Source organism: Chrysochloris asiatica, unplaced genomic scaffold (assembly GCF_000296735.1).
Source record: "Chrysochloris asiatica unplaced genomic scaffold, ChrAsi1.0 scaffold00482, whole genome shotgun sequence".
Classification (NCBI taxonomy): Eukaryota; Metazoa; Chordata; class Mammalia; order Afrosoricida; family Chrysochloridae; genus Chrysochloris; species Chrysochloris asiatica.
In genome coordinates this window covers 605260-629683 of record NW_006409000.1, presented here as the reverse complement: position 1 = coordinate 629683, position 24424 = coordinate 605260, and the positions used below count along the sequence as shown (strand labels likewise).

The 24424-nt window shown below is 38.9% G+C and overlaps 1 pseudogene; it reads right to left on the bottom strand.

Moving 5' to 3' along the window:
- Positions 1-1500: 1500 nt before the first annotated feature.
- LOC102838071 lies at positions 1501-2003 on the bottom strand (annotated as a pseudogene).
- Between the last annotated feature and the right edge of the window lie 22421 nt (positions 2004-24424).

Below are 24424 nucleotides of genomic sequence, written 5' to 3'. Positions count from 1 at the left end.
GAGGACTCATTAACAATCTGCCATATGCAGATGATGTAAATTTGCTTGTTGAAAGCAAAAAAGGGACTTAAAATACTTACTAATGAAGATCAAAGACCACAGCCTTCAGTATGGATTACAATTATTATGAACAAAACAAAAACCCACACTGATAAATAACATCAAGCTATATGGAGAAAAGATAAAATTGTCAAAGACTTCATTTTACTTGGCTCTACATTGAACACTCAGAGAAGCAGCTATCAAGAAACCAAATGCCATATTGCACTGAGCAAATCTACTGCGTAACACCTCTTTAAAGTGTTAAAGACCAAAGATGTCAGTTTGAGGACTAAGGTATACCTTACTCAAGTCATATTGTTTTCAATAACTTCATGTGCATGTGAATGCTGGACAGCGAGTAAGGAAGACCGCAGGAGAAGTGATTCATTTGAATGCTGGTGTTGGGGAAGAGCATTAAAAGTACCAAGGATTACAATCAAATGTGTCTTGGAAGTCAGGATGGCGGGACTTTGGACATGTCAGGAGGGACCAGTCATTCTAGAAGACCATCATGTTTGGTAAAGTGGGGGGTCAGCATCAAAGAGGAAGACCCTTCACAGGATGGATTGGCACAATGGCCGGCAGCAGCAGTGGGTTCAGCTGGACCAACAGTGAGGATGGTACAGGATGCAGAAGTGTTTCCTTCTGTTGTCCATAGGGTCGCTGTGAGTGGGAACATACTTGACAGCACCTAACTACCACCACAACAAATCCAATAACTATAGTCCTGGTGTGAGCATGAGCACTAGACTGCTAACTGCAAGGTGGGTGGTTCAAACCCACCAGCCGCTCCTCAGAAACCCTGACTCCACAGCACTTAATAACAACCCAGTGACCTTAGTGATGGCACTGTGGGTTAGATACTGAGCTAATACTGAAAGGTCTTTAAACCCACCAGCTGCTAGGTGGGAGAAAGATGAGCCTGTCAGCTTCCACTGCCTAAGAACCCATGTGGAGCAGTTCTACAAACTCAGGAGAGTTAGAACCAGCATGATGGCAAAAAAGGTTTGTGGTTTCATCTATGTGTGAAGGAGCTCTGGTTGCTTAGTGATTAAAGGGCTTGGCTGCTAACCAAAACATCGGCAGCTGGAATCCACTGGTGACCCTCAGCAGGAAGAGACAGCGGTCTACTTCACACAGTTTACAGCCTCAGAGACCTACAGGGACAGAGTTCAACTGGACTTGCCGGAAGTGGGTTCTAGCCACTGGCTGGTGTCATCTTCTCAAGATGGCCATGTGACTGAAGTCAGGCAGAGTGGGAGGGTAAGGTGGCAGAGACAGGGCGGGTCCTCCTGTAGTCTCTTGGGGAGGGGCACAGCCAAACCCTGATCTCTGGCTCCTGGCCTCCAGAGCTGTGGGATCTGTGAGGATCACTTCTCTGACTTTACAACTCTCTACAGATAAAAAACAGGCAGTGTTCCCTTCTGTTGTGCTTAGGTGATTATGCGTCGGAACTGACTAGACGGCACCTTTGAAGAAGACGATTTTGTGGTCACTGGTGCGTTCGTAGATGGCATCCACGTTGTCCAGGTGCAGCGGCAGCCCCCGCCAGAAGCGGTGCATCTGCGCCGGCCGCAGGGAAACCAGGTGGCGGTCTCGGGTCAGTATCCAGAAGTACTTGCCTTTGAAGAAGAAAGCCTCTCAGCGGATCTGGGCCACCGCATCGAAATGAGCGCTGCACCGGTGCGGAACATACTTCCCCCGCGGCACGCTGGACCGGTTTCCAGGAGGGCCCAGCAGGGGAGGTGGCTCCTCGGGCTCTGGGAGTCCAGTAGGGGACATGGACTCCCTCACATCGTTCAGTTTCCAGACGCGCACACGGTCCTCATAGGGCAGCCCGTAGCGCAGGGGGTTGCCCACGGGGCCTGGTAGTACGGCCGCATGATGGACTGGGGGGTTGCCACGTAACTCAGCCCAATGGCGTGGCTTAACTCGTGCATAGCCACTGCAAACAGGTCCATCCTGTGGGCATCCGAGGAGCGGAAAGTCCACACCTCATAGTCGTCGAAAAGGGCGTCCCCCGCTCTATATCTTCTTAACACAAAATGATCATTATTGATTTTACTTTTCTTAGAATTGTATTTTTCTGATATTTATCTTGGAGTCCTAGTGTGTCACTGTAGGATAACCACTATTCAGATACTCACAAGGTTGGCAGTTTAACCCACTTGTTCCTCCTTGGAAACCCTCTTTTCGGTTCTTATGTGTCAGAATTCACTAGATGACAGTTAACAACAACAACAATATTAATATTTCCATTTAAAATTATTTTTTCCCTGAGATATCTTTATCAATTCTTTTTTTTGATACTTCTCTAAATAGCATGATCTATTTTCAGGAGTTACTAGTTCATAGATGGACTTATATTAATGTCAAACATATTTTTCAAATTTTATCCATTTACATTTATTGTGATACTTTGGCATATTTCACATTCCTTCTATAGTTAAAAATATATGTCTTAAATTTAATGCTTACCTCTTTAATTTTTAGGAATGACAGTCTTATTTTATTATGAGGGATTTGAATTTAGTCTTATTGTTTTTGTCTCCTTTTTCTTTTATTGTCTAGCAATATTAGTTCTCTTTTAATTTGACTTATCTTCAAGAAATTAAAAAAAAATAAGTTTAGACAATATTTTACACACACACACGTGTGTGTCTATATATGTATAACAATATCAATGATAAGAGTAAACTTTTTGACCAAACCAAATTTAATTAGAAATGATCAACAAAAACATAACTGGAAATTATCCCAAATATTTGAAAATTAACTAACATACTTTTACATATGTCTCCCATTGCCTTCTTGCCTGCATGGTTTCTGCTGACATGTCAGAGCTTAATGTGATTTGCTTGTCTTTGTAAGTAACACTTCTCTTTTCCCTCGCCACTTTTAGGATTCTCTCCTTGACTTTGATTTTGGAGAGCTTGATTATTATATGTCTTGGTGATTTTCTTTTGGGGTCTATCCTTCCTGGGGTACTTTAGGACTGGGACCCAGAGTAAGACATCATAAGCAGCTGCCAAAGAATCTGGCTATGTGACCAATAGGGCTCTTCCTCTCTGTGCTGTGGGAAAACTGTGGGCTCAACACTGAACTCTTTGGGGGTGTGCGGCCACCTGCCTGAAGGCATTCAGGCTTGGCAGAGAAGGCATGACAGGGAAGAGAAGGAAGAAATGTGTAGAATCCTCCAACACCTCCTTTTGCAAATGTCCCTGTACCAGTTTGGGGGCTGTGGCCCCACTCTCTGAACTCAGCCTGGGTGTGGTGACCGCAGAGGGAGTCCTTTGTCTGGATCAAGTCCTAAATCACAATATTTTCTTTTATACTGTGACTTTTCCACTGGTGGGTACAGGAAACTGATGCCCTGCACCTTATGATTGATCCAGAGCTCTGGGGCTGTTCCATGAAAGCAGCTTCTCTGGGTTTTCAGTCCTTCCCCCATGTAGCCTGTCCTACCTGACTCTGCTTCTGCTGTCTCCAAAACCAGGCATTCAACCAACATACTTTTAAATAACTCTGTGTTAAAGATAAAATCACAGAGAGATTAGATTAGATTTTAAACTGAATGAAAATGAAAACACATGATAAAAAAATATATATATGGAGGCTAAGATAGTGCTCATAGAGAAAATAACAGAGAAATAAATAGCTTTATAAGTCACTTATCTAAGGAGAAAAGACCGGTTTCAATGTTCTGAGATTCTACCCAAGAAAGTAGGGAAAAACAAACAAAAACAAAGCTTAAACAGACTATTGAATATCTATAGAGACAACAGGAAAACAGGGAAAAATCAGTGAAAATAAAAAATAGTTATTTGAAAAAACCAATAAATTTTATAATCCTCTATCTAGACTGATGAAGAAAAGAGAAGGTTAAGAATAACTAGTGCTGGAAGAACAAATAAGAGCCCAGCCCACAAGTTTTAAGAAGATAAATGAACATTTCAAAAAATGTTGTATGAGAGGACTTCAAAAAGTTCATGGAAAAATGGAATCAAAATATAATAGAAGTTTTCCATGAACTATTTAAAGCCTCCTTGTATTGATAAATGCACCAACACAAAAGAAATTATTTGAAAGGCACTAATTATCAATATTGACAATAAAAGGAAAAAAAACTTAAATAGCCCTGTAAGAAAACTTCAGACTAATCTCTCTTATAAAGCATATAAGGTGACTTCAAAAGTTTGCAGGGAAAAAAATCCATTATCTTTTTATTGTATTTTTCCAGGAACTTTTTGAAACCTCCTGGTCGATCTAAAGTTCTAGCAAATTATATTTGGTTCAGTAAGACTTAACACAGGAATGCAAAGCTGAATTAGGATTCAAATATGAAGCAAAACAATTCATTATATCAATAGAATTAAATGGAATATATATGTATTTCATTTATAGATACATATGAAATTAAGAAAATAAATTCAAAAATCACATTTGATAAAATTTACCAAATATTTATGTTAGATTTGAACACTCAAACTTCTTAGAAAATATAAATAGAAGAAATTTCCCTAGTTCTGATTTAAAATATTTATTGTAAAAAATCTACAATTTACATCATACTTAATGGAGAGAGAGTGAATGTGTCCCCCTTTACATAGGTAACAAAGCACTGCTACATTTCTGTTTGATGCCAAATTAGAACTCTATAAGTGGTACAAGATAATAAAAATACACAGTTTGAAAGGGAAAAGTATGTATCATTACTTTTATCCCAGATGACTTAATGGTGTATGTAGAAAATCTTACAGACAATTTACAAAAGCCTATTATTAGAGTTAATAAGTGAATTTAACAAGGTTACAGGATGCCAGGTAAGTATACAAAAATCAGTTGTCATTCTACATAACTACACCAATGAACTAGAAGTTGAAATAAAATACTTTCAATATTATCCAAAAGCATGAAATATTTAGGACTAAATTTAGGTGCAAGTCCTGTTCAATGAAAACTACAAAATGCTGTTGAGAGGGATCAGACTGCAAAGTCATTTGAACTGCAGGGTTGGTGGTTCAAGCTCACCAGCTGCTACGTGGAAACCTTATATAGGGTCGCTATGGGTTGGAACCAACTCAACGGCATGTAACAACAACATGGGACATAGTAAAACAGCTCCATAGAGACATCAGTACTGTAAATCTTTACTGGAACAAATAGCCTCATCTTTCTCCCAATGAGGATTGGCAGGTGGATTTGAACTACTGACCTTGTGATTAGCAGCCCAGGGCTTATCCCAGTGTATCATCAGGGCTTCTGCTCTTTAATCAGAAGACTTAATATTTTGATGGCACATAATATTTTATGATACACATGAGGTTAATTGATTATTAACAAACACACTTAAGGAAGTCAATAGAAAAGGTCTTTTCAAAAAATCTTTTTAAATAATCATACTAAAACAATCTTATATTCCTATAGAATAAAAGCAAATTTAGACTCTTGTGAACTATGAAAGAAAAAAAAGTTCAAATTGGACCTCTTTAAATTTAAAAAGTGTTGCTTTGCAATTGAAGTTTTATAAAAATAAAATCTATTCATAATACATGTAACTGACAAAGGACATCTATTAAAAATTTATAAAGAACTCTGTAATCTGTAAAATAAGATGTCAAACTCTTTTAAATTAAATTAAATTTAAAATTAAATTACAGGAATATTTATCAAAAACTTCACCAAACATGATATTCAAATGGTCTGTGAGTACATAAAGAGATGCTCAACATCATTAATCCTTCTGGCTTGTGTTGTTAAGTGTCGTAGAGTTGGTTCAGATTCATAATGACCCTGTATAGGGTTCCCAAGGCTTTAAAGATTTCCAGGAGTAGAAAATCTCATTTTCATCCAGAGAAGCGGCTCAGAGGCTTGAACTGCTGATCTTGTGGTTTGCAGTACAGTGCTTACCCTATAGAGTAACTTCACTCCCCATTAATCATTTATGTTGTTGTTAATTACCATTGAGTCAGTTCTAACTCATAGAGATCCTACATAGGGTTTCCAAGGAGCAGCTGGTGGGTTTGAACCGTCAGTCTTGGAGTTAGCAGTCCAGTGTTTCTCCTACAGTCACATTCATTAGGGAACTATAAAATCAAACTACCATCAGACACTTTGCTTCTATTGTTGTTGTTTGGTGCCATTGAGTTGCTTCAACTCATAGAGACCTAGTATAGGATTTCTGAGGTGCATCTGGTAGATTTAAATCGCCAACCTTGTGGTTAGCAGTCCACTGCCTATCCTACAGTGCCATACCAGGATTTCTCACCTTTACTATTGTTGTTTTTATCAAGTGCCGTCGAGGTGATTCTGACCTATAGCAACCCTGTGTAGGTTTCTGAGGCATGGCTGGTGAAGTTTGAACGGCTGACTTTGAGATTCAAATCGACCTTGTGATCCGTACATAATCCTGCTGTGCCATACCATACCACACCTCTATTGTTGTTGTTGTTGTTACGTGCTGTGGAGTTGGTTCTGACTCATAGTGACCCTGTACAGGGTTTCCAAGGCTGTAATTCTTTACGGGAGCAGAAAGCCTTATCTTTCTCCCTCAGAAGAGCTGGTAGTTTCGAACTGCTGACCTTGAGGTTCGCAGCCCGATTCGTAACCACTACGCTGATAAATTTACACTGACTTAAAATACTAAGTACTGGTGATGATGTGAAGAAAATAGAATTCTCACACACTGCTGTTGTCGGTAAGAGCCGGTGAGTCCATTTCTACTCATAGAAACCCTATCTAGGATTTCCAAGGAGTGGCTGGTCGGTTTGAACCGCCGATTTTGTGTCCAGTGCATTATCCTGTAGCTCCACGACAGGACGTGAACATTAGTGAAATAAAGGTGAACGAAAATTGTTGTAGTCAATTTGGAAGAAAATTTGATAGTGTATAAAACAGTTTAACATAATCTGGTATACCATCTGGCAGTTGCATTCATAGATCTATGCCCCTCTGAAAATGATAACGTTTCCATACCTTTACATAGAACTTTATATATTAATAACTATAAATATGAATCATTTTAAATGTCCATCCACAGAGAATGGATGAACAAACTGCATGCTGGAATATTATTTAGAAGTAAGTGTATTTAACTGATATTTGTAATAATATGGATGAATGTCAAAAATACTGCGCTAAACAAAAAAGTCAGACAAAAGGGAAGTTAGTTTGAGTATTTTGATTATGGTGACAGATATAGTGACAAATATTTGAATACTTGTCACATATCAAAAAAATAATTGTACACAAAATGGGCATAGAAAAGTGTTAAAATGGACACAATTTGTTGCATGTTTTATTATCCCTCAGTAAGGTTGAATTTCAAAAGTTAATACTTATTATGCTGCAATGAGTTTCAATGACTGGTAAGACTGAGGAATTTGCACTGACCGCCTAAGACAGGCAGCGTCCCTTAAACAAACAATAAATAAGGGGGAATCTGATGTAGACCATGCAGACCCGGTCAGGAGGTCAAGACCCTGTGGGCCCAAGCGTTGTTGACCGTCCAAACCATAGGCTCTGAGGATCAGACTCTAGCCACCTAGTAGACATAGCAAACTGTCCCTCATCTGATTATTCAGTAATGCTTGTTAGTAATCTCATACATGAGCCCTGGATATCCACAGACAAATGTAAAAACCTTCCCTAAAAGCCGAGACTGTAAATTCCAAAAAGGCAAGTCCCCCCCATCCAAAAAAAAAAGCTAAAGAGGATAGGGAGAAACACTGTTAACTGATGATATATGGAGGGGATAATAATCAATGTAATGAAATAAGCTATATGAATGGTTGAATGTGAAGCTGATGATGTGCCCTGTAAACTTTCACTCAATCCAAAATAAAAACATTGAATAAAAAAAAAGTTAATACTTATATTCCCCCACTAAAACAGTATGATTCCCAACTTCTACCCCCCTTTTTTAAAACTTTCCTCTCCTTCCAGACTTATAGAAATTATTTATAAATATTTTCCAAGATAATAATTAAACATATTTCATATTATGCCTACCTTTATTAATACTTACAACCATCTAACAGCTGTGAAATCAAATATTGTTTAGAGATCATCATAATATATTCGTTCATCTAGCTCTGGTGACAGAATCTAGATTTAGTTTTAAATATTATCATTTCAGTTCTTCAACACCACTTTTATTGTTATTTCTTTGGTTGAGTGACTCATTTCAATTTCTAATTATTTGTGTTGGTTTTGTTTTGTATTTCTTGTTTATTTGTTTTGTTTTGACAGTAGCATATATGCCTTATGTTTGTGATAAAACACTGGATCTTCCCAGAGATATAAAGTTAGTTACAATCCTGGTGTGCCATTGTTGAATAAGCGCTGGACTGCTTACCAGATGGGTGGCGGTTCAAACCCACCAACTGCTCCTTGGAAACCCTATACAGGGTTGCAATGAATTGGAACTGACTCAACTGTATGTAATGACAGCAACAACAACTCAAAGTTGTCCTTTTCTTTACTATGTCTGTTTTCTTAGGACACATTTTCCTCTCATGATTCAGCTTGATGACTCTGTTTAATTAGCTTGTTTCTAGTTCTTATTTATTTATTTATTTTAAATTTCTGCAGTCTTTATCTTGATCAAAAAATATTTTTCCCTCTCCTCAATGACAAAGTTAATTTCAAAAGGGATACTATACTATAAATACAAAATAATGATACTGGTTTTCTTGAGCAGATTATGGAGTTGTGTTTAATATTTTTTTATTCATAATTGTTTTCATAAAGCCTTCTTCCTAAAATATTCACACTATTTTAGAGATATGAAACAGTTTGTGACATTCTATGATACTTGTAACCTAACCTATTTCCATATGTAAACTACACAGTGACTTCTTTAGTATATTGCAATTGTATTTTTATAGAGGTTTCCATCTCTGTTTCTGAAACTTCTTCTGTCATTTTGAAAGCATACTGCCTTTAGTTTTTGGTAAGTTTTTATTGTGAATTGAGTGAAAGTTTACAGGGCAGATCATCAGTTTTACATTCAACAAATCATATACCTTGTTTCATTAAAATGGTAATAATCCTCTCCATGTACCATCAGTTAACAGTATTTCTCTCTATTCACTTTAGCTCTTTCTTTTTTTTTCAACACTCACGCATATATAATAACTTACACCACCAAAGGGCACATTCTTCAAGCCTGTCTCCTGGCTGCCAGCTCTCAGTCCCTCTCTTTCCATGAGTCTAGAGTCCTCAGTTGCTCCTTCTCTCCATGTCTCCATCTCTGCCTCCATCTCGGATGTTGCTGTTTCTCTGGATAAGGTCCCACATTCTGCTTGTGCTCTTCTTCCTTGATGGTCCTAGGGTCCTCTGTTTCTGGACTATAAGATTAACTACTTACCCATTTTTGTTACAAAACTGCTACCTTTATAATTGTGACAGTCTCCATTAGTCATGATAATAATTACTCTCTATTGAATCTTATGAGTCTTATCCCCATCTCTTTTAACCAGACCCATCTGTCTAGACAAGATGAAAACTATTCAGTGGGAACTCTATCTTTCCCTGTACACTCTTAAACTAAACTCCCTCTTGAAAACTTGTAATCCAATCACTTTGAGCCTTTATTATCCCCTCATTTTAGTCTAAGTGCCCCATCCCTATCTACTCTGTATACAGGGGGGATAGTATTGATACTTGATGTGAAGACTTCTTTCCTCTCTTGGTGTTTATAATTACTACCTCCATTAGTATAGGTCAAGTTCATCAAATTGTAGCAATTTACCCTTGTTTTCCTCATCAAAACTTTTTTTTTTAAATCATTTTTAGTCATGTTCTGATTATCAAACCATTGAGGCTAGGTCAAATGGGTACTATCTGCAAGTTTGGGTGTTCTTGTGCATCTCCCCTCACTTCATATCCACTGGCTTATTATTCTACCCATAATGAAGAATGAAGTTTTATATCCTCAGTTCTCCATAGCTCTCTTTAAGAGTCCTAGAAAATCTTTGTGTTCTTCCTTCTCACAATGTGGTCTTCAAATCCATCACTTCTCTGAAAATGGTGGTGACGGTGTGCGGTGAAGTCAGTTCCAACTCATAGCAATCCTGCATGGAGTTTCTGAGGCTCTAAATAGTGTAGTGGTTATGAATTGGGCTGCTATCCTCAGGGTCAGCGGTTCGAAACTACCAGCTGCTCCACAGGAGAAAGATGAGGCTTTCTGCTCCCATAAAGACTTACAGCCTTGGAAACCCTGTACAGGGTCGCTATGAGTCGGAACCAACTCCATAGTGCATAACAACAACAACAACAAATCTTTATGGGAGCAGAAAGCCTCATCTTTCTCCCATGGAATAGCTAGTAGTTTCAAACTACTGACCTTACGGTTAGCAGCCTGAGTCATAACCACAGCACTACTACTAGTCCACAAAGTAAGAACTGTAGAAGTCATGGAGCAATAAACCAACTTCCCCAGTCTGAAATTCCACCAACACAGCTATCTTTAAACAATACAAATAGACCTAGGGGAAGTATACTAGTCTATCAACCATCTTCAAGTCTGCTCCAACTCAGAGCAAACCCATGTAAAACAGAATGACACTCTGCCTGGTTCTATGCCATTCCCACACTTTTTACTATGTTTTAGTCCACTGTGCATTGCCATCTCATTGATGAACTTCATCTTTTTTGCTGACCATCTGTTTTGTCAGGTAAGATGTGCTTCTTCCTAATAACATGTCCATAGTATGTAAGATGAAGTCTTGCCATCTTTATGTCTAAGGTGCCTTCTGGCTATGATTCTTCTAAGACAAAATATGTTGTTATTAAGTGCCATTGAGGAAGTTCCTACTCATAGCGACCCTGTATCGGTCTTCCGAGCAGTAACTGGTGAGTTTGAATCACTGACCTTGTGGTTCAAACCAACGTTGCAGTTCAGTGCATTAACTCACACCACCATGTAAGGATTTCACAGGAGCTCTGGTAGCGTAGTGGTTACGAATCGGGCTGCCAACCTTAAGGTCAGCGGTTCGAAACTACCAGCCACTCCGCGGGAGAAAGATGAGGCTTTCTACTCCCATAAAGATTTACACCCTAGGAAACCCTGTACAGGGTCGCTATGGGTCGGAACCGACTCGACGGCACTTAACAACAACAACAACAATAACTATCATGCATTTTTAGGTAACGTCTAGTTGTTCCAACTCATAGTATAGTAACACTATACTATGAATGAAACACTGTCTTCACAATTGTTGTTATGTTTGAGCCCATTGCTGCTGACTGCATCCAATCCATCTCATTGGTGATCTTCCTCTTTTTCACTGAACCTCCACTTTAACAAGTAGAAGACACTGGTCTGCCTTATTGGCCAGCTCTTTTCTTCCGGTGGACTCGAACCTCCAACTTTTTGGTTTGCAGTCAAGCCTGTTAATCATTTGCACCACCAGGGACTAACCTAGTCCTTTTAGTATCTATTGTTTCACATACCCTGGTGATGGTGGTGCTTGTGTATTGTTGAGTCGATAACCCTGCATTGGATTTCTGAAGTTGTAAATCTTAACAGGAGCTAAAAGCCTCATCTTTCTCCCACAGAGTGTCTGATAAATTTGAACTGCTGACCTTGTGGTTAGCAGCTCAGTTTAGAATCCACTGCTTTACCAGGGCTCCTTTTTACATCCCCTATAAGAAGGAAATCCGGTTGAACACAAAAAGTGACACAGTCCTGTTTTACCTTTTATGGTGCCTTCTACTGGTTGACTCAGACTATGAAAACATGAATGGACATGGTTGATCCCATGTTTGGGAACTGGTGAGTGATCATGCTTCTTCAAAGTATCAAGCAAACACTTACTACAGTAAAACTAACATATAGAAAGAAAAGATGTCTACTCTCTAAAAGTTGTTGTGGTTAGGTGCCATTTAGACAGTTCCAACTCCTAGGGATCCTATACCCAACAGAACACAACATTGTCCAGTCCTGCGTCATTCTTACGATCGTTAACATTTGAGCCCATTGCTACTGCCGCTGTGCCAATCCATCTCATTGGGGATCTTCTTCTTTTCCAAGGACTGATCCTTCCTGATAACATGCATGAAGTATAAGAGATGACGTCTCACCATCAGAGCTGCTAAGAAGTCTTCTAACTGTACTTCTTCTAACACACATTGGTTTGTTCTTCTGGCAGCCCATAATTCTTTAAACATTCTTCTCCAACACCATAATTCAAATACATCGATTCATCTGTGGTCTCCTTATTCACTGTTCAACTTTCACAGGCATATAAGGCAATCGAAAGTACCATAGCTTGGTCAGGCAGACCTTAGTCTTCAAACTGACAGCTTTGCTCATTAACATTTGAAAGAGATTTTGTGCCACAGATTTGCATTGTGCAGTATATCATGTCTCTTATAAAGAACACCTATAATGTATTGAGCACTAAGCTAAACATTTTTATATGCACTATTTCAATTGTTTTTATATATTTTCATACAAGGACCAAATCAAACAAACAAAAAGAGTGAGGTAGGCATTATCTCCACATCACAGAAGAAGAAAATTAAACTTAGTGTTAATTCACAGAATAATTAAATTGAAAGAGACAAACCCAATTTTAAAAAATTAACAAAAGATTTGAAGACACTTTACTGAAAATGCTTGGGTGACAAATGAGAATAAGTAAAAATGAACATTGTTAATCAGGGGAGAGCATGGACTACTGACTCAGCAAAGAACTTCTGGGACGATGGAAATGTTATATTGATTGTCGTGGTGGTTAAACAACTGTATATATTTGCCTAAACTCATCAAACTGTACACTTAAAAAGCATAAATTTTTCCATGTATAAATTCTACATCAATAAGCCCACATTTAAAAAAAAATTACTCATATCTGCATGGTATGATTGTAATCATTTTACTGTATTGTATCCTCAACATCATACAGCCAATGTGTTTAAGTGCTGTCGAATTGGTTCTGACTCAGTGACCCTACATAGGGTTTCCTAGGAGCAGCTGGTGGGTTTGAACTGCTGACCATGTGTTTCGCAGTCCAGTGCTTCTCCTAGAGTGCCACATCTGGAGTAAACTAAGAATAGAGGTGATGCCTTGATAATGGCAGTGACATAGTTTGTCCATCCCCCAGTTTTCTTTACAATAATCTAACTCTTGACAACTCATGCCTGGCGCCATTTTGGAAAGCTCACACTTATGCAAGTGATATTTCTGTGAAGCCAACCCATGAGTAATTTCTGAGTAGGTATTAAAACACCCTCACATCTACAAGTCTAATATATTAATAAATGTGCTATTTTCAATAAGACATCTAAATTTGCATGCACCATCCTACTTGTAATGTTCAGTAGTCATTTTTTTAATGTTTCTTGGACACTAGCCAGTAAGTCTGAGTCCCTAGTTAGTTCATCTATTACTTTCTCACCACAATAGATTTGGGTCTCTGCCAAGAAATGGACTAATATTGCATCTAAAAACCATGTAAGGCATTTTCTGATCTTCTGATATTTCCTTTCCAAATGAGAGGGGGGGAGCACACACACATACACATCTATCTGAACACACAACCTACCCAAATAAGTAAATATTTTTCTATTCCTGTTATTAATATTGGGTGCCTTTTCTAATGCAAGTGTTTTGCCCATTCATTTACATGATCCTCACACCCTATGGACTGGAAGGGAATAGAGAGTTGTAAGATCAGATAATGATCAAGTATGATGCCTCTATGTATTTTTTTAAAATGTTGTAGGAGCCCTCATTTCAACAAGAAGAGAGCATTTGATTTGGCATATTCTCAACATCTTAATTTCAATGATTCCAATATGACATGCTTGACGAAGGAGAAAGGTTCTGTGTTGGAGAGGGGGCATTTACCTCCCCCACCTTCATTTCCCTTAAAACATAAGCCCAGAACTAATGAATACTATTAAAGATACTTGTAGAAATGATTCTGATTTGTATCTGATGACTAACCTATTATTGTACTTCTTGGGCAGAGATTAACGAGAAATTCTTAAAGAATAAAGACTCTAACAAGCCTCAAAAATATGTGTGGGCCCAGACTGTACCATGTGATTTCAGAAAGCTGAACCCTGGCTGTTAATATCCTTGACTAATGAACCAAGGCTACAGTCCGTGCTAGCAATGTGTCAAGAAATAAGTAACCAGAGAGGTGACCTTTTAACGTGCTTCTAAATGTAATTTTTAACAGAATAGTGTCAATAAGTTCAAAATCCCATATGCTTTTGATCTCATATGGAAGCACCGTGCATCAATATCCCACAATGGAGAGAAGGGAAGAAGAAAGCTAGAGGAAAAAGATAGAAAAGGATCTAAGAGAATAATCTCTAACAACGATACTAAATATTTTTCTCTACTTGGGTAAGAAGGTAAGAAGTCTTGGGTCACTATTTCAACATTGTCATTATCATGAACAAAATAATTCATAGTCAAAAATTATAAAAATAGTTTAATACTTGTTGTCCTTGCCCAGTTTGGGAATATATTGCCTGACTTTGCTGCCTACCAGCTCCTCTAGTTTCCATTTTAAAATGTAATCTTAGAATATAGACTCTGGTATCAAATAGATCTAGGGTCATTTCCAAGTGTTAACACGAACTGAATGACTAGGCCCATTGCTTAAATTATATAAAACTATAGTTTTTTTCATCTATGAAATGGGTCTAATAAAAACAAGATCTTTATTGTACCACAATGAAAATGAAATGAAAAAATGCATATAAAGCTTTTAGCACAATAGCTGATAAATCAGAAATATTTTTAAATGTTAACTGTTTAGTATAGTGGTGGTTATGTGCCATGGAGTAGGCTCTGACTCATAGTGACCCTGTGTAGGGTGTCTGAGGCTGTAAATCTTTATGGGAACAGAAAGCCTCGTCTTTTTATTGCAGAACCACTGGTAGTTCCAAACTACTGACCTTGATATTAGCAGCCTGCCTCATAACCACTATGCTACCAGAGATCCTTAACTGTTAAGTATTGTTGTTGTTGTTGTTGTTAAGTGCCGTTGAGTCGATTCCGACCGATAGTGACCCTGTATGGGGTTTCCAAGAAGCAGCTGGTGAGCTTGAACCACGGACCTTGAAGTTCAAATGGCTTTGCCATCTGGCGTATTTACCCACAGTGCCACACCAGGACTCCTTAGTGAATGTTAATAATGTAGTTACTGATGTTATTGTTGTTAAATGCTTTGAGTCAGCTCCTAATTATAGTGACCCCATGCACAACAGAAAAAACACTGCCTGGTCCTGTGATGTCCTTGAACCGTTACTGAGTCACTGTGTCAGTCCATGTCTTTGGTGGTCTAGCCCATTTTGCTGACCCTCTCCTTTACCTTTTTCAGGGACTGGTGCCTCCTGATAATGTCCAAAGTGCATGAGATGAAATTTCCTCACCCTGACTTCAAACAGGCATTCTCAGTTTACTTCTTCCAAGACTGATTTGTTTGTTGTTCTGGCAGTCCATGATGCTTTCAATATTCTTTGCCAACACCGTAAGTCAAATGTGTCATGTCTTCTCTGGTCTTCCTTACTCTCCATCCCTTTTGTTGTTGGTTGTTATTGTTAAGTGCTGGTGAGTCAGTTCTGACTCATAGTGACCCTGTGTATAGGATTTCCAAGGAGCTGCTGGTGGGTTTGAACTGCCAGCCTGCAGTTCAAACCAACCTTGAAGTCTAGTGCTTATCCTACAATGCCATACCAAGACTCCTTTGTTATTGTCAGTTGTCATCTAGTCGAGTCTGACTCTTGGAAATGCCATGTGTATCAGAATAGAACTGTTCTGCATAGGAGTTTCCTTGCTGATTTTTCAATAGTAGAGCATCAATCCTTTCTTTTGGGTTGATTCCAGTATGACCATTCCTCAAACAGTTAAGAAGAACTATCCTGTTGTTTTTGTTGCCGTTGTTAAGTGCTGTCGAGTCAGTTCTGACTCATGTTGTTTACTCTGACTCATAGTGACCCTAAAAAGGGTTTCGGAGTAACAGTTAGTGGGTGTGAACTGCTGACCTTATGGTTCACAGTCCAGTGCTGATCTTACAGTGCCACACCAGAAATCAAACCTAAACATCAGTGAACTGAAGTGGACTAGTACTGGCTGATTTTGATCCAACCGTCATATGGTCTACTATGCTGGGAGTAGCATTATATTCATCTCAAAGAGAGCATTTTTAATATAGGGTTTATGTAAGTCTACAATGGACTGGATGTGGGTGTTAGGAAAAAGATAAAAGTCCAGAATGATTCCAAAGTTGTTAGTGACCACTGTGTACCAACACAAAAAAGTATGTACCTAGACATAGGGCACAGAGGAGTCCTGTCATGTTGGAAAACATTAAAAAGATGAATTGTACTATTGCTATTGTTTAGTACCATCAAGTCAGATCCAACTCATAGTGACCCTGTGTAGAGATGAAGCTTGACCATCCTGGCCTCCAAGGAGCACTCTGGCTGCACTTCTTCCATCACAGATCTGTTGGTTCTTTTGGTAGCCCATGGCACTTTCAATATTGTCCTCCAACACCATAACTTAAAAGCATCAATTCTTCTACGGTCTATCTTATTCACTGTCCAGGTTTCACGTGCATATGAGTTTATTGAAGATACCATGGCTTGGGCCAGGCACACTTTAGTCTTAGAGGGTTTTTGTTGTTGTTGTTGTTAGGTGGCATTGAGTCACTACTGACTCATAGTGACCTTATGCACAACACAACAAAACATTGCCCGATCCTGGGTCAACCTCACTACTGTTGCCACGTTTGAGTCCATTGATGCTGCCAGTGAACCAATCCATATCGTTGGGGGGGGGGGGGTTTCCTCTTTTTCTCTGACCCTCCACCTTACCAAACATGATATCCTTCTCCAGCGACTAGTCCTTCCTGACAGTATGTCTGAAGTATGAGAAACGAAGTTTGGCCATCTTAGCCTCCAAGGGGCACTGTGGCTGCACTTCTTCCAAAATGGATCTCTTGGTTCTTTTAGCAGCCCATGGCACTTTCAATATTCTCCTCCGACACCATAACTCAAAAGCATCAGTTCTTCTACAGTCTTCTTAATTCACTGTCCAGCTTTCACATGCATATGAGATTATTGAAAATACCATGGCTGGGGTCAGGGGCACCTTAGTCTTCAAGCTGACATCTTTGCTCTTCAACACTTTAAAAAGGTCTTGTGCAGCAAATTTGCCTAACACAATATGTAGTCTAATTTCTTGACTGCTGCTTCCATGAGTGTTGATAGTTGATCCAAGAACAGTGAAGTCCTTGACAACTTCTATCTTTTCTCCGTTGATCAGAATGTTGTTCATTGTTCCAGTGGTAAGGATTTTTGTTTTTTTTTACATTGAGATGTAATCCATACTGAAGGCTGTGCTATTTGATCTTCATCAGTAAATGTTTTAAGTCCTCTTCACTTTCAGCACGCAAGGTTGTATCATCTGCATATCACAGGTTGTTAATAAATCTGGTGCCTCTAGTCCTGATGTCACATTTTTCTTCATAGAACCCAGCTTCTCAGATTATTTGCTCAGCATACGGGTTGAATACATATGGTGAAAGAATACAACCTTGTCACACACCTTTCTTAATTTTAAACCATTCAGTGTTCCCATATTCTGTTCAAACAACTGCCTCTTGGTCCAGGTACAGTTTCCTCATGAGCACAAGTAAGTGTTCCGTAATACTCATATTTCCCAATGTTGTCCATAGTTTGTCATGATCCACATAATCAAAAGCCTTTGTAGTCAATAAAGCACAGATAAACATCTTTCTGATATTCTCTGCTTTCAGCCAAGATCCATCGGACATCAGCAATGATATCTCTAATTTCATGGCCTCTTCTGAAGCCAGCTTCAACCTCTGGAAGTTCTCTGTCAGTGTATGCTTGCAGCCATTTCTGTATTACCTTTAGTAAAACTTTACTCGCATGGGCTATCTTAGAGATTTTCCGATGATTTCCTCATTCCATTGGGCCACCTCTCTTTGGAATGGGCACAGATAGGGATCTCTTCCAATCAGTTGGCCAGATAGTTATCTTCCAAATTTCTTGGCAGAGATGAGTGAGTGTGTCCTGTGCCTTAGGTCACAATAAACTTAGAGTTTCAGTACCAGGAGATAGATGAAAACTCCTTCCTGCCAAGTTGGATGTGGAGCAAGTAGTGATAGTGGATCTGTGCTGTGGAGTCGGTTCTGACTCATACTGACCGTGCAGGTGCTTCCGAGGCGGTACATCTTTGTGGAAGCAGAAAGCCTCATCTTTCTCCTGTGGAACAGCTGGTAGTTTTGAATTGCTGGTCTTGAGGTTAGCAGCCCGATTCATTACCACTATGCTACCAGAGCTCCTTGGAACCAGTAGTGGGGTGTGATAAATAGCAATCAGCTACTTCCTTCTGGGGTTTGCAGCCTACCTATGGCTATAATGTTTCCCACTGAGATACTTTGGTGGCAAATGATAAGATTTTTTAATAGCACATTAATGTTAAAAAGAATCCAGTGATCAGCTCAAGGGCAAAGTCAGTCATTCCTTCATAGGATTTTCAGCTTTGTATAAAATGCATGTCACTTCTTCATCTGTGTCAGATGACCCTGGCCTTTTAAAACACAGATTCAGCATAAATGCATGGAGATGAACACATCTGATAATATCTAATGGAAACAATGTCTAGAAAACACAGGCTGGTGTCTGACAGTGGATGCCCAATGCATGAAACAATATCCATGGGGAAAACATAACCAAAAATAGGTTCTTTCCTTCAGTAAATGTAGTAGCACTTCACAGTCCATGTTGCCATCAGAAACATTTCTCCTGTTACAATAATTGTGTCTTATCTGGGTTCTCTAGAGAAACAAAACCTATGTGTGTATATATAGATTAGACAGATAGATGTAGATATAGATCTAGGTATGTGTATAGATATAGATATTGATATACATATATATGGAGTCCTAGTGTGGTACTGGATGATACTCACTGGACCACAAGTTCAGTTTGAACCACAGGGTTAGGGTTCAAATGCACCAGCTGCTCCTCAGAAATCCTATACAGGGTTGTTATGAGCTGGAATTGACTTGATGGAATTTAAAATAACAATAGACATAGATATAAATTATAAATAATCTCTGTCTATCCATCTATTTATGAGAGAGAGACAGAGAGATTGATTAATCTCATAGAAATGACTTAGATATTTGTAGAGGCTGCAGGTGTAGAGGTTGGCAACTCCCAAGTCCTTCAGTCAGGCCTCAGACTAGAGGCTCTTCCTGACTCAAGTAGGTGTAAGAGCTGATGAATCCCCAAAACTGGAGGTCAGATGATGATGTATGCAGGATTCAGAGCAAGCAGGTGAGTTTTGCCAGAACATTTATATTATATATTGGATGCAGGTCACAACCTGTGGAAACTCGCCTTACAAATTATTGGCTGATCACATCAGATCACAATATGGCAGGGTTGGAAGTGATGACATTATTACATAACTACCAATGACATCATTATATAACTGACAAGCACTAAGAATCATGGTCCAGTCAAGTCGATGTACAACCTTAACGATCACAAACAGCATTGCTCTTTTTCTCTTGAGAAAGTAGAAAACATTTTTTTACAGATTTCCTTCAATCTCTTTCCCATCACACCTCATAACTGTGACAATATTTTGTTCTTGCTTGACCTTGGTTCAGTATCAGAGAGTAGGTTCTAGTTTTTATTCAGCCCTAGGCAGCCTTTGGAAAAACGCTTGAGAATCTGTGTGGTAGGCACAAACCCTTGAGTCTTATTGCCACTGGCATGTCATGAGGGTATTGTTCTGCCAATTGGAAATATGTCTGATCCCTCTGTTATTATTATGACATAAAGATAAAAAGAAATTGATATGCAAAAGTCCTTGCAAATTGTATATATACAAATGTTATATTCATTCAAGGGTTATCACCAGATATCCTCTAATTCTTCATGGAATGTGTAAAGGAAAGACAAGGAAGACAGGAAATGATCAGATAAAAAGGAAGGCTGCCACAGCTCAGCCTCTCCTAAAGCAGAGCCTTAAAGTGAAGTTTGGACTCCTGGTGTGGTGCTGTAGGATCAGCACTGGACTGTGAACCACAAGGTCATCAGTTCGAACCCATCAACTGTACCTTGGAAACCCTATGTAGGGTCATTTTGAGTCGGAATGAACTCATGGGACTCAACAACAACAACAAAGTTAAGTTTGGGTGTAAGGTGCTTATTATGGCTCTACGTCTGTAAAAAGAAGGATGCGAAAGAAGGATTGGGCAACACAGGATGTTCAAATGTTATGTTACCCCAACAAATCCTTGACCACCAAGGAGGGAGATCTGAAGTGAAACTAGCTTGTAAGTCTCCCCTCTTTGGGGTAAAATGGAAAATCTCTATACCCTTATGTTACTCAGTCACCAGATGTGGGCAGTTTCCAGATGGTGGAATGTACAATTAGGTAGTGCTTGCCAGCTACCAGAACATGAAGAAGTTGACAGCTTCTCCATAGTTGGTCAGCACATAGAATCAGGGCAGCATATATCCATGCCCCCACCAGAGGCCTCAGTTACTATGCCAAAACACCCAAAACTTTTCTGTGTGAATACCACAGAATCAGGAGCAAAGACAGCTGTGTTTGCTTCCAGCTGTGCTGACAGACAAACATGATTTTGATTGGTCCCCAAGAAATGAAGTATCGCCAACACCCATGAGGTATTGTGTCGAGGGGAAATAACTGGTGACAAAATTTTTTTCTGACTCTCCATAAAGACTGGAAGGAGAATCCACAACTCAGCCCAAATATGCTACATAACTAGAGTCACTGTTACAAAAACAAGACAAAACAAGAAAAGCAGGACCATTGTCTTAAAAATGTAAAATATCTTGAAGTTGAAATTGAACTTGCCCAGGTGGTAGCCATGGTCATTCAGCTATGGATTACTAAGTAGTGATGAACATGTGAGAAGCAAGTTTTTAGGAAACTTTCTGCTCCCTCTGACAGCTATAGGAAAGAGCTTCTAATACATTTGATATCTATTTTATAAGCAATTGAATTTTCATTTCAGAATACTTACATATATGTACGTATGTTGAGCACTTTATACATCGCAGAAGGTGTTTTCCATTTGACTCCTTATTAATAACTCAATTACAAAAGTATCACTAATTTTCTTTTTGTTTCAAAGTATATTATTGGACATAAGTAACTTAGGAACCATTTTATAATATCTGAGTCCCAGAGTTGTTTGTTGATACTTTTAGGACATTTGATTTTCAAGGAATAATAATGTATCTTTAAACATCCCCAGCTAGCTGGTCATTTTAGTCATACAAGCACTTAACATTGAAAAAGTCTCTGACTACAACAAGGAACAAAATAAAAATAGATAAATTGAACTTCAAAATTTTAAAAATTTCTGTATCGCCAAAGACTCTATCAAGAGAGTGAAAGAAAACCCACAGAATGGGATAAAATACTTGTAAATCATATGTCTGATAAGAATTGAATATCCAGAATATGGAAAAAACACTTATAACTGAATAAGCAAGATGGTGGTGGTAGTGGTGTGCCATGGAGTTGGGTCTGACTCATAGTGACCCTGTATAGGGTTTCCAAAGCTGTGAATTATTACAGAAGCAGAAAGCCTCAACTTTCTGCCATGGAACAGCTAGTGGTTTCACACTTCTGACCTTGAGGTTAGCAGCCTGACTCAAAACTAGTACACTACCAGAGCTCCTTAATAACCAAGATACTATTTAATTTTAATATAGCCAAAGAATATGAGCAAACATTTTCCAAAATAGATATAGAAGTAATGACTAAAACACATGAAAAGCTCTTTGACTTAATTGTTCATTGTTGTTGTTGATATTGTTGTGAGGTGCCCTTGAGTCAATTCTGACTAATAGTGCATACTATCTGATCCCCAGAATTATATCTTGATTATTAAACAAAACAAAACACTGCCTGGTCCTGCCTCATCCTCACAATTGTTATTATGTTTGAGACCATTGTTGCTATCACTATGTCAATATAGCTTGTTGAGGGTCTTCCTCTATTTCTCTGACCCTCTACTGTGAATGACCCTCCAAGTAAATGAAATGCAGTCTTTCTAGCCTCATTTCTATGGAGCATTCTGATTGTACTTCTTGCAAAACAGATTATCTTCTGGCAGTCCATGTTAATTTCAATATTCTTCACTAAAAACATTATTCAAATGCATCATTTCTTCTCCGATCTTCCTTATTTATTTTCCAAATATCACATTCATAAAGAAGTGATTGAAAATCCAATGGCTTGGACCAGACACACTGAGACTTCAAAGTGACTTCTTTGCTCTTTAATGTTTTAAAGATCTACCCAGTGCGCTATGGTTTGATTTCTTGACTGCTGCTTCCATGAATGTTCATTGAATCCAAGTAAAATAAAATTCTTGAAAACTTCAATCTTTTTTGTTTATCATGAAGTTGTTTATTGATTCAATGCTGAGGATTTTTTTTCTTTACATTGAGTTGTAATCCATACTGAAGGCTGCAGTCTTGATCTTCATCAGTAAATGCTTCAAATTCTCTTCATTGTCAGTAAACAAGGTTCTATCACCTGCATATCATAAGTTGTTAATGAACCTTCTCCAGTCCTGATGCTACATTCTTCTTTATATAATCCAGTTTCTCAGATTATTTGTTCAGTTTGTTGTTGTTGTTACGGGGCTTGGAGTCTGTTCCAACTCATAGGGATGCTGTACAGGGTTTCCGAGGCTGTAAATCTTTACAAGAGCAGAAATCTTCAACTTTCTCCCACTGAACAGCTGTTAGTTTCGAACTGCTAACTGTGCAATTAGCAGCCTGATTCGTAACCACTGCTCTACCAGAGCTCCTTTATTGCTTCAGCAAACAGATTAAATATATATGGTGAAACAATACAACCCTGACACAAGTCTTTCCTGCTTTTAAACCACACAGTATCCCCTTGTTCTGTTCAAATGACTGACTACCTCGTTGTCTATGTACAGATTCCACATGAGGACAATTAAGTGTTCTAGAATTCCCATTCTTTGCATTCTTATCCATAGTGTTTTGTGATCCACACAGCTAAATGTCTTTCCATAATCAATAAATACACGTGAACATCTTTATGCCATGCACCTGCAGCCAGTAGGCAAGGTGATGCAGGTGTGGGCATGCACTGGCCCAGCCCCATGATGTCCCAGGTGACCAGCCAGAGCTGTCTAATGTGTGATTCCTCTGCACCTGGGATTCTCACGTCTCTCTGGCAGCACGCACGTATACGGGAGATTCAAATAGCCTGAGCATGACAACCAGCCTGCTGGATATCTGGGAGGATTGTGCCTAGCTGCAGTATGCCAGTTTCATCTGCCTCAGCGGTTTCTCCAGCTCGAGTGGTCTTTCCAGACCAGGATGCTTATACCCGTACATCTCCTGGGTTGAGGATGGCCGCCATGGTGAGAGCTGTTTTCAGGACAGAAAAGTGATTTCTGCCTGTGCTGGAAAAAGTGGTTGACAGAGCAGAGAAGTCATCCTCCTAACAGAGAGGCTGCTTTAGAAATTCAAGGGTAAGTTAGTAAGTATCTGCTGATGGGAAGCAAGCACCCAAATCAATAGGCACCAGGTTTAATACTTAATATTGATTTCACTGGACAGATTAAAAAAATATAGAGAAATTACTTTTGGATGGGAGTTTGCTCAGTATGCAAAAACATAAGAGTGTGTACTTTATTTGTATATAAGTGTGTGGTAGTATTGTTAAGTGCTATGAAATCAGTTGTGACTCATAGCGACCCTGTATAGGGTTTTTGGGGATCAGCTGATGAATATGAAACATCGATCTTGCCTTCAAACTGACCTTGAGGTTGAGTGCTTATCCTATGGCATTACACCAGGACTCCGTCCATATTTATATCCACATCTATGCATCTATTTACATACACACTGGTTTTGTTCCTGTACAGAACCCAGTCTAAGATGATTAATGCAACAGGAGAAATGTTTATGAAGGCAAACTGGACTGTGAAGAAGCTCTTTTAAAAAGTGAAAGAATATGACCCAGGAATTCTTTCCCCAGGTGTATACCTAAAGGAATTGCAAGCAGTTACTTATACAATGAAATGATTGGGGTGAAACAAAGGAAATGGCTGTTTATTCCAAAATATTTGAATCTTCCAGACACAATAAGATAAGCACTGACCTGATAACCAAAATGTGGGCAATTCAAACCCACCAACTGCTCAAGGAAACCCTTCATGGGCCGCTATGAGTTGGAACTAATTTGACAGCATGTAAAAGCAATAAAAACAACAGCACAATGATTAGGAGTCCTGGTGGTGCTGTGGGATAAGCACTGGACTACTGCCAAAAGGTTGGGAGAGAA